The following is a 12,098-nucleotide window of genomic DNA, read 5'->3' as shown; positions in this document are numbered from 1 at the left end:
CTGAGAACTCAGCTATTAATATTAATCATGAAGAGAGACATTAGTATAGTTTTATATGAGACCAATTAGCAACAACTACAAGAATAACTCGATAATCTTGATGTTTTTCACTCTTTATTGTTACTTTTTTTTGTTAAATGTTATTGAGCTTTTTTATTGATTATGGTTATATGTGTTCCATGCACTATGAATTTCAAAACAATTTCTATTTATAAGTGATACAATGTTTAGTTTGTCGTTTGTTTGATGTCAAATACAAATTTAAAAGGACTTCTATTCTTTGCTCTATCATTTTTCTGCTTCATATTTTTCCCCTTTTAAGTTTATATACAGCATTGTTCTGATTGAAAGAGCCTTTTTTATTAATTATGTAGTCAATACCTTCAACTAATAATGGATAGGTACTTAGAATAAACTGGCAGCAGTAAAGGTTAGTAGACCTATGTATGATTTTCCTGTGGGGTCCCGGGAGCCCAAAGTATTTATTACATGAGAACAAAGAACCTTAGAGTTAAAGGTAAGTGACTTTCTTTATAATATGACTAATAGAGACCTGTGTTCATTGGAAGGAGTGATGCTGAAGCTGAAATTCCAGTACTTTGGCCACCTCACGCAAAGAGTTGACTCATTGGAAAGGACTCTGATGCTGGGAGGGATTGGGGGCAGGAGGAGAGGGGGACGACAGAGGATGAGATGGCTGGATGGCATCACTGACTCGATGGACGTGAGTCTCAGTGAACTCTGGGAGTTGGTGATGGACAGGGAGGCCTGGCGTGCTGCGATTCATGGGGTCGCAAAGAGTCGGACACGACTGAGCGACTGATCTGAACTGAAAGGAAAAACAAGGAGAAAACCATCCATAGTTTGTTTCTAACCAGGCATATTATAGAATCAGTTTTCTTTCTCTTCAATCTTTTACATGGAAAGTCACATATTTCCTCGGTACTTTTGAAAAATCATGGCCAATTTGGATTACTAGTATTTTCCTAGAACCCATTGCCCCTGAGGAGTGTGTCATTCTTTATGGTGTTGGGTAAATTTGTAGCCTTCATGATTAAGTTTGTCAGCAATGTATTTTAAGGTCATTCATTTCTTAATCAATTTTTTGCTTTTTCTCCACGTCTAACCTCAAGGAAGCATTAAAGTATTCATATAACAGGATTACAGTTCCAGTTTCCTAGCACTTATCTAATAGAGTACTTAATTATTACCAAATTGAAAATACTAATATAGGTATTCATCATAATACTGAACAGAGGGTTAGTACATATTCTTTGTCATTACAAATTTTAAAAGTTTCTTTACTAAAAATTCTGTTGAAAATGCAGAGGAATTCAAATTATTAGTTTAAAAATGGAAGCAATATACCAATAAATCACATGTCTAATCCCTAATCTTTCATTTGTTGATTAGTTTGTTCATTTATTCAGCTAAGAAGTAAGTGATCATGTCTGTGTCACATATAACTTGAAAATATGCCTTAAGCTTCATTCAGTCCTGAGCTTTTTTGAAATTGTATTTACTGAAAAGAGTAAATGTTCAAAAGGCCAAGAAGCACACGAAAAGATACTGAACGTTTTGTCATTAGGGAAATGGAAATTAAAATCACAATGAGATTGTGCTTTATACTTACAGTGTTGCTGTAATAAAGATAGTTGATTACAGGTGTTTATAGGAATGTGGAGAAATTGGAACCCTCATACTTTGCTGGTGGGGATGTAAATGGTGCAGTCACTTTGAAAAGCTAAAAGTGAAAGTGAAGTTGGTCAGTTGTGTCCGACTCTTTGCAATCCCATGGACTGTAGCCTTCCAGGCTTCTCTGTCCATGAGATTTTCCAGGCAAGGGTACCGGAGTGGGTTGCCATTTCCTTCTCCAGGAGATCTTCCTGACCCAGGGATCAAACCTGGATCTCCTGCGTTGCAGGCAGACACTTTACTCTCTGAGCCACCAGGGTAGTAGTCACTTTAGAAAACAATTTAACAGTTCTTTATGTTGTTAAACATGAAATTACCATATTACTTAGCAGTTTCACTCTTGCTGTTTACCCACGAGAAATGAAAATGTAAGTTCACCCAAAAACTTGTACATGAAATTTCATAGCAGCATTTTTCATAATAGCTCAAAAATGGGGACAACCCAAATGTCCATCAGCTAATGAGTGGATAAATAAAAAGCGTATTTTAGACAGTAAAGTGTTATGACACAGTAAAAAGTGAAGTGCTGATACTCAGATCAGAGGTACTATATGAAACTCATCTTTTTGATGAGGAAACTAAGGTTATATAACTTGTAACTTGAGAAAGATGAAAACTCAAGTCATCTTGACTTTAGAACACTCAGTCTCTACACTGTGATGAGTGGTTTGTTGTTTTAAATCATTATCCCCATCTGTCTTTCTCTTCTTTTATTGTAGCCAAACTTTTTGTAAGAGTGATCCTACTCAATGTCTCATTTTAATTGCTTAAGCCAACTTTAAAAGTTAAGCCAACTTTTTCACTCTCCTCTTTCACCTTCAACAAGAGGCTTTTTAGTTCCTCTTCACTTTCTGCCATAACGGTGGTGTCATCTGCATATCTGAGATTATTGGTATTGATTCCAGCTTGTGCTACTTCCAGCCCAGCGTTTCTCATGATGTACTCCGCATAGAAGTTAAATAAGCAGGGTGACAATATACAGCCTTGACGTACTCCTTTTCCTATTTGGAATCAGTCTGTTGTTCCATGTCCAGTTCTAACTGTTGCTTCCTGACCTGCATACAGATTTCTCAAGAGGCAGGTCAGGTGGTCTGGTATTCTCATCTCTTTCAGGATATGCATTTAAATTTCATTCATGTCTTTCATGACTTGATAGCTAATCTTTTAGTACTGATAATATTCCACTGCCTAGATGTACCACAGTTTATTTATCTAGTCACTCACTGAAGGATCTTCTGGTTGCTTCCAGTTTTTTGCCAGTTATAATTAAAGTTTCTATAAACATCTGCATTTTTGTATAGGCATACGTTTTCAAATCCTTTGGGTAAATATGAGTGTGATTGATAAATCATATGATAAGAGTGTGTTTAATTTTGTAAGAAACCTCCAAACAGTCTTTCACAGTGGCTGGATCATTTTGAATACCCACCAGCAGGAAATGAAAGTTCTTCTTTCACATCTTCACACCACTAGTTACACACCTCAATCAGCATTTAGTGTTGTGTGTGTTCTGGATTTTAGTCATTCTAAAAGTTGTATAGTGGTATGGCATATCGTTGTTTGAATTTGCATTTCCTTGATGACAGATGAATTAGAGCATTTTCCATATGCTTATTTGCCATCTGTATATCTTTTTTTGTGATATATCTATTAAGATCTTTGGCTCATTAAAAAAAATTTTTTTTTGAGTTTTTAGAGTTCTTATCTTTCAGATAACAGTCCTTCATTAGATGTCTTTTGCAAATATTTTCTCTGTTTGTGACTTGTGTTCTCATTGCCTTGATATTATCTTTCTCAGAGGTTATTAATTTTTAAGTTCAACATACCAATTATTTTTTTTTATGGGTCATGCCTTTGTTGTTTTATCTAAAAAGTCGTCATCATATCCAAGGCCATCTAGGTTTTATCCTGTATTATACTCTAAGAGTTTTACAGCTTTGCATTTTACATGGAAGATCTGTGATCTATTTGTAGTTAATTTTTGTGAAGGGTGTAAGATCTGTGTCCAGATTCAATTTTTTGCCTATGGATGTCCAGTTGTTCCAGCACCATTTGTTGAAAAGATTGTCTTTGCTTTATGGTTTTGCCTCTGCTCCTTGTCAAAGATTAGTTGACTTTACTTAAGTGAGTCTATTTCTGTGCTTTCTGTTGTGCCATTGATTTCTTTTCTTTCTCTAATATCACACTGTCGTGATTACTACAGCTTTATAGTCAGCCTTGATGTTACTGTCAGTCTTTCATCTTTGTTCTTACTTACTGTTGTTGGCTATTCTAGGTCTTTATCCTCTCTGTGTGAACTTTAGTATGAGTTTGTTAATATCCAAAAAGATGGATTTTGGTGGAGATTACATTGAATCTATAAATAAAGTTGGGAAGAACTGATATTTTGGTAGTGTTAAGTCTGCACACCTTTGACTCTATGTAGTCCTTACCCTTCAGTCAAATCAAAGACAAAACCCTTCAGGCTATTTTTTATAAGGCATATCAATCATTTTAATTTTGTCCACTGATTAATTTCTTCATCTCATCTTCTTGCTACCCTTTAAAACTCAAAATTCTAGGAGTTTCCTGAGAGAACTGTATGATAAGGCTTTAATTCCTTACTGACTTCCTGAGGGCATGGTGTAGTCCTCTTCCTTGCTTAGCCTTGGCTTCCTCTGTTTAAGTAACTGATAGAAAGACAGTATGTGGTACTATAGTCCAGTCAGACAGGTGTGACCTGAATCCCAGATCTACTGATTATTAGTTGTATGGCTTCAGACAAGTCACTTTATAACCCCAAGACTCATTGTCTTTTTCTTGAAAAAGGTAAAAGCATACTCATCTGTCAGAGTTTTAGTGTTAGAGATAGTTCTATAGTTTCTATTAGGCAATAATCACTCAATAATATTCTCTTTTAGACCACATGCTTCAGGAAGTCAAGAGACTTAACTAAAGTTCCTAATTTTCATTAGGGCTCTCTCTTTGTGATGATTCTGTCTTGCCAAATGTGTAATGTCATGTATCTACCATTACAGTGTCAAAATAAAGCCAAAACACGTAGCTTCTCTGCCCTAAAATTCCCTGTGCTCCATCTGCTCATTCCCCCTCCCCACCCAAACCCTATAGCCTTTTCAGACTAGCTTCTTTCACTTAGCAATTGAATAAATGGTTTTAATGGAGTGAGTGTCCAGAGTCTTAACTTTTACACATTAATTTCTCTTAATATTGATTTAGCTCAGAACAATGCTTTATTCACAGCAGTCTCTCTCTAACTTTACAAAAGAAAGATGTATACCTGCTGCTGCTGCTAAGTAGCTTCAGTCGTTTCCGACTCTGTGTGACCCCATAGACAGCAGCCCACTAGGCTCCTCTGATCCCTGGGATTCTCCAGGCAAGAATACTGGAGTGGGTTGCCATTTCCTTCTCCAATGCATGAAAGTGAAAAGTGAAAGTAAAAAAAAGTGAAAGTAAAGTTGCTCAGTGCCCGACTCTTAGCAACCCCATGGACTGCAGCCTAACAGGCTCCTCTGTCCATGGGATTTTCCGGGCAAGAGTACTAGAGTGGATTGCCATTGCCTTCTCTGGCATATACCTATCCATCCCAAATCATACTATGGTGCATTGTAGCTAAGATCATAGAAAACTTAGCAATTAAACAATTTAAATTAATGTCTTAGATTTTTTTTGTGGAAAAGTAAGAATATTTTTTTTGTTGTGGAGAGGTTTAGGGTGAAAAATGAAAGAATTTTAGTTACAAAATACATTATGTAAGAATTCTCCGAGGAAGTGAGATGGAAATAAAGGTTGATAAAATAGTAATATAAAATTTTCAGCTTGAAAGAAGAGTCTATTCATGTATTTTTAAAATGCATAACAATTTTATGACCCTGAATTTAGGTTCTATTGCATATTCTTAAAATAGTTGATAGAAGTTTTATTTTAAAATGTTTAAAATGTCAGTATTTCCAATAGAGTGGAAATTAAATTCTTTTCAAGTGCATATTTTACCACAGGTGAAAAATTGTAGGCATTAACTTGATAATGTGTTAATGGTTACATATTTTTCAAAATTCTTTTAAGGGTCTGTGAATAAAAATAGTTGAAGACTACTCACCTACTATATAAAACCCAGTTTTTTAACCTGGTATATATAACCCTTCATCACCTTTCTCCTTCTAGTCCCTTTTTTTTTTTTTTTTGGGTCATTTAACCATTTCCTGCTTTATATTCTGTGCTCCAGTAAAAGAAAACTTGGAAATTCCATATCATTTTTTCCTTGCCTCCTTGTTTTCATTGTGTTATTCCTTCTCATCTTTGTCTCATTGCTGTCTATTCATTCTTTTTTTAAAATTTTTTATTGGAGTGTAGCTGATTTAGTATGTTGTTAGCTTCAGGTGTACAACAAAGGAAATCAGTTATCCATATACATATATCCACTCTTTCCTCTGCTATACACTGTGTTGTTATTAGTTTATCTATTTTATATACAGTAGTGAGTATGTGTCAGTCCTAATCTCATCATTTATCTCCCCCTCGTTTTCCTCCGGGTAACCATAAGTTTATTTGCTGCATCTGTGACTCTATTTCTTTTTTGTAATTAAGTTTATTTGCACATTTTTTTTGTTTAGATTCCACATGTAAGTGATAATAACATTTATTTTTGTCTGTCTGACTTTACTCAGTGTGACTCTTTCTTGGTCCATCTGTGTTGCTGCAAATGGCATTAGTTCATTCTTTCTGTGGCTGAATAATATTCTGTTTATATATGTACTGCATCTTCTTTATCCATTCACCTATTGGTGGACATTTAGTTTTCTTCCATGTCCTGGCTATCATAAATAGTGCTGCAGTGAACATTAGGGTGCTTATCTCTTTTTGAGTTATGGTTTTCTCCAGGTTTTTGCCCAGCATCTATTTCTGCTTTATTAACTATGCCAAAGCCTTTGACTGTGTGGATCACAATAAACTGTGGAAAATTCTGAAAGAGATGGGAATACTGGACCACCTGATCTAACTCTTGAGAAATTTGTATGCAGGTCAGGAAGCAACAGTTAGAACTGGACATGGAACAACAGACTGGTTCCAAATAGGAAAAGGAGTACGTCAGGGCTGTATATTGTCACCCTGTTTATTTAACTTATATGCACAATACATCATGAGAAACACTGGACTGGAGAAGCATAAAGTGGAATCAAGATTGCCGGGAGAAATATCAATAACCTCAGATATGCAGATGACACCACCCTTATGGCAGAGAGTGAAGAGGAACTCAAAAGCCTCTTGATGAAAGTGAAAGTGGAGAGTGAAAAAGTTGGCTTAAAGCTCAACATTCAGAAAACGAAGATTATGGCATCCAGTCCCACCACTTCATGGGAAATAGATGGGGAAACAGTGGAAACAGTGTCAGACTTTATTTTTCTGGGCTCCAAAATCACTGCAGATGGTGACTGCAGCCATGAAATTAAAAGACGCTTACTCCTTGGAAGGAAAGTTATGACCAACCTAGATAGCATATTCAAGAGCAGAGACATTACTTTGCCAACAAAGGTTCGTCTAGTCAGATCAGATCAGTCGCTCAGTTGTGTCCGACTCTTTGCAACCCCATGAATCGCAGCACGCCAGGCCTCCCTGTCCCTCACCAACTCCCGGAGTTCACTGAGACTCACGTCCATCGAGTCAGTGATGCCATCCAGCCATCTCATCCTCTGGCGTCCCCTTCTCCTCCTGCCCCCAATCCCTCCCAGCATCAGAGTCTTTTCCAATGAGTCAACTCTTCGCATGAGGTGGCCAAAGTACTGGAGTTTCAGCTTTAGCATCATTCCTTCCAAAGAAATCCCAGGGCTAATCTCCTTCAGAATGGACTGGTTGGATCTCCTTGCAGTCCAAGGGGCTCTCAAGAGTCTTCTCCAACACCACAGTTCAAAAGCATCAATTCTTTGGTGCTCAGCCTTCTTCATAGTCCAACTCTCACATCCATACATGACCACAGGAAAAACCATAGCCTTGACTAGATGGACCTTTGTTGGCAAAGTAATGTCTCTGCTTTTGAATATGTTATCTAGGTTGGTCATAACTTTTCTTCCAAGGAGTAAGCGTCTTTTAATTTCATGGCTGCAGTCACCATCTGCAGTGATTTTGGAGCCCTAAAGTCTGACACTGTTTCCACTGTTTCCACATCTATTTCCCATGATGTGGTGGGACCGGATGCTATGATCTTCGTTTTCTGGATGTTGAGCTTTAAGCCAACTTTTCACTCTCCACTTTCACTTTTCATCAAGAGGCTTTTGAGTTCCTCTTCACTTTCTGCCATAGGGGTGGTGTCATCTGCATATCTGAGGTTATTGATATTTCTCCCGGCAATCTTGATTCCAGCCTTTGTTTCTTCTAGTCCAGCGTTTCTCATGATGTACTCTGCATATAAGTTAAATAAACAGGGTGACAATATACAGCCTTGACGAACTCCTTTTCCTATTTGGAACCAGTCTGTTGTTCCATGTCCAGTTCTAACTGTTGCTTCCTGACCTGCATACAAATTTCTCAAGAGGCAGATCAGGTGGTCTGGTATTCCCATCTCTTGAAGAATTTTCGTCTAGTCAAGGCTATGGTTTTTCCTGTGGTCATGTATGGTTGTGAGAGTTGGACTGTGAAGAAGGCTGAGCGCCAAAGAATTGATGCTTTTGAATGTGGTGTTGGAGAAGACTCTTGAGAGTGCCTTGGACTGCAAGGAGGTCCAACCAGTCCATTCTGAAGGACATCAGCCCTGGGATTTCTTTGGAAAGAATGATGCTAAAGCTGAAACTCCAGTACTTTGGCCACCTCACGCGAAGAGTTGACTCATTGGAAAAGACTCTGATGCTGGGAGGGATTGGCGGCAAGAGGAGACAGGGATGACAGAGGATGAGATGGCTGGATGGCATCACTGACTCGATGGACATGAGTCTGAGTGAACTCCGGGAGTTGGTGAGGGACAGGGAGGCCTGGCGTGCTGCGATTCATGGGGTTGCAAAGAGTTGGACACGACTGAGCGACTGATCTCATCTGAACTGATCTAAAGATTGCTGGATTATATAGTAGCTGTCTTTTCAGTTTTTTAAGGACACTCCTTATTTTTCTCCTTAGTGCCTATACCAATAGCATTGGTATATATACATTGGGAATATACAGTCCTATCCCCAGTGCAAGGGTTCCCTTTTCTCCGTATCCTCTCCAGCATTTATTGTTTGTAGACTTTTTTGGCAGTGGGTGATCTGACTTGTGTGAAGTGATACTTCACTGTAGTTTTGATTTGCATTTCTCCTTAAGTTAGTGATGTTGAGCATCTTTTCATGTACTTTTTGGCTATCTATATGTCTTCTTTGGAAAAATACCTCTTTAAGTCTTCAACCCATTTTTTGATTGGATTTATTTATTTTTTTTTATGTTAAGCTGCATGAGCTGTTTGTATATTTTGGAGATTAATCCCTTGTCTATCACTTCATTTGTAAGTATTTTCTTACATTTCGAGGGTTGTCTTTTCTTTTTGTTTATGGTTTCCTTTGTTTTGCAGATCTTTTAAGTTTAATTAGACCTTGTTTGTTTTATTTTTGTTTTTATTTCCATTAGTCTAGGAGGTGGATTGAAAAAGATCTTGGTACTGTTTGCAAGTAGTGTTCTCCCTGTGTTCTCCTTTGATAGTTTTATAGTATCTGGCCTTACTTTAAAAACTTATTTAGGTCTTTAATCCATTTTGAGTTTATTTTTGTATATGGCATTAGTGACTGTTCTAATTTCATTCTTTTACACATAGCTGTCCAGTTTTCCCAGAACTGTTTATTGGAGAGACTGTCTTTTCTCCATTGTACATTCTTGTCTCCTTTGCCATACATTAGGTGATCGTAGGTGTGTGGTTTTATCTCTGGACTTTCTAGAAATTTTGTTCCATTGATCTATATTTCTCTTTTTGTGCCAGTACCATACGGTTTTGATAACTGTAGTTTTGTACTATAGTCTGAATTCAGGGAGTCTGATTTCTCTGCCTTCATTTTTCTTTCTGCAGTTTTCTTTGGCTATTTGGGGTATTTTGTGTTTCCATACAAATTAAAAGCTTTTTGTTCTAATTTTATGAAAAATGCCATTGGTAATTTGTCAGGGATTGAATTGAATCTGTACATTGTTTTGAATAGTAGAGTCATTTTGACAGTATTGATTCTCCTAATCAAAAAATGTGGTATTTCTCTCCATCTGTTTGTGTCACCTTTAAAGTCTTGATTGAGGAATTTCCTGTGTCCCCTCAGATTCTCATGTGCCAGGAACCCCTGCTGCCCTCCTAGTTTGCACCACTGTATTAACATGATGTTTTGTCATTATTGGCGCCCCCCCGACCCCTGCCATGAGATTGGACTGAAAAGGCTCAGAGTAGGAACTGTGTTTCATCTTGGGCTCCTCAGCACCTAACCGAGGGGCACCTAACTCCTCAGCACCTAACATATACCTCTCCTGGTATTAAGTTAATTTATTGGGTAAATATTGATTATTAAATGAAGCAAGAAAAAGTAGATTTCAACTGTTAGAAAGCTAATTCTTGTATATAACTTTTTTGTAGGGGTTGTCAATTACACTGTTAAAGACTATTTTTGTTTTATGCTGGTTATTTCTCTAGCTGTAATGTTTACATTTACTGATAAGGCTTTTGGTAAGATTTCATATGAAAATCAGGGTTTGAACCTAAAAATGAATTTAGGAACCTTTTTTAGTAGAAGGAGCACAACTTTGTGAGAAATAGAGCAAGGGCTTCTGGTTTCAGCCCTGCCACAAACTTGCCATGTGATTGTGTAAATTAACCAGGCTGGAGGTGACTTTTCTCATCTATTAAATGAGTGAGTGACCAGATAGTTCTTAAATTTCCTTTACTCTTTATTTAATCGAGATGACATTTCAATTAGGTAAACATATGATTAGTCTCGACAAGAAGAGTAAAAATATATGCTTACTTTATTTTCTAATTATTCATCCTGTGGACATAATATGTGGGACAGTAGATGATGGTGACCTTGTTTATATCACCTACAAATTATATAGTCATGGGTTAGATTTTATCCTTAATTAAAAAAATAAAATTTAAATTGTCATCATTGAAAATCTAGAAGTATTTCATATGTTGATTCATATAATTTCCAGATTATATTTTAGCCTCTTTTAGAAAGTACTTAATTTGATCTGATTAATATTATACTTTCCTGTGCACTTCAATCAGTCTAGAAATGAATTTATTCATGTTGAAACATTTCTTTGTGGTCAGTTAGTCAGTGCCACCTTATTCAATGAGGAGCAATATTAAAAACAATTGCAAAAACGCTCTCCTACGTCTTTTGGTTATTCATAGTATGTAGTAATTCAGTTTTATAAAGCCTGATTAAATGACATTAAGGTATGACTTTTATAAAGGGTTTGAAATTATATTGTTTGGCCAAAACAAAGGCAGTGTTTCCTTTCTTGGCTTCTACTCCATCCAGCCCCCCTTTCCTCCACCTGCTTGAGGAAAACTGTATTTCTTCAGACAAACCTCATAATTGCCCTTCTGTGCCTGATTTGGGCCTCAGGAAAGGCCCATAGCATCTGTAAAGCTGGCAGAAAAATGGTATTTCCAGGCAGGCACAGGGTTGCTGGGTAGTGAGCCAATCCACAGCTTTGTCTGAGCAGCTGAGAACTTTGCCGGAGTATTACCACGGTGTTCAGTAACACGGACCTGTGCCATGAGCAAGTAAAGCACTGAGCAAGTGTCAGGGTCAATATTTATAGACCACTACGTAGCTGCCTTGCAGAGAGAGAAAACGAGAGAGAAACACGCACGCAGAGGGCAGGGAAAGAAAGACTGTACGGGAGGGAACTCTAATTTCCCATTTTTGTCTTAAAACATTCTTTTTGATTGTCAGGTTCAAACTTCTGCTGCATCACAACCATTTTCCGTTGAGCTATGACAAGAGAGGATACAAAAAGTTAAACAAGCGAGCCTGTCATACGTAGAAGGTAAGTAATTAGCCAGCTCAGTCTTGCTTTTACTCGTAAACGCCATCTCCCTTTTGGCTGCTCTACATCAGTAAGCAAAGGGCTGTGTGACATGTTAAAGCTAATGAGGAAAGGCTGCCTGCTGGTTGAGAGTGTTCTTGGTGGCAGTATACTTTTGTGTTCTGCTCTTCAGAATGTTGTGTAGGTTCAAAATGCACTATAGTGTCGTGGGTGGTGGGAATGGCTCTTCAACACTGATTCCGTGGTGTATCCTGTCAGTAAATTTCTGTGTCTTCATTCTCTCATACTTGAAGTCTTCTGATTGGTAAATTTGTGTTTATTTTTTATATTGGTATTGAAACATGATTATTAATAAGTTTATAGTGGATGCTGGTTTAGAAATGGAATAGGGGAAAAATTCAGATGAATGGTTGAAG

The 12,098-nt window shown here is 37.3% G+C and overlaps 1 protein-coding gene across 12 annotated transcripts in view; it reads left to right on the top strand.

Annotated features, from left to right (window-relative positions):
- The window catches only part of BMPR1B (bone morphogenetic protein receptor type 1B), a 454,161-nt gene that overhangs the window by 269,379 nt on the left and 172,684 nt on the right, over window positions 1-12,098 (top strand). For all 12 annotated transcript variants that reach the window (XM_061419616.1, XM_061419639.1, XM_061419635.1 and 9 more), the window contains exon 2: window positions 11,589-11,682. The gene's annotated coding sequence lies outside the window, so the exon portion shown is untranslated. The remainder of the gene's footprint in view (window positions 1-11,588; window positions 11,683-12,098) is intronic.

Source organism: Bos javanicus, chromosome 6 (assembly GCF_032452875.1).
Source record: "Bos javanicus breed banteng chromosome 6, ARS-OSU_banteng_1.0, whole genome shotgun sequence".
NCBI classification, from domain to species: Eukaryota; Metazoa; Chordata; class Mammalia; order Artiodactyla; family Bovidae; genus Bos; species Bos javanicus.
This window is presented reverse-complemented; position numbering and strand designations above follow the sequence as displayed.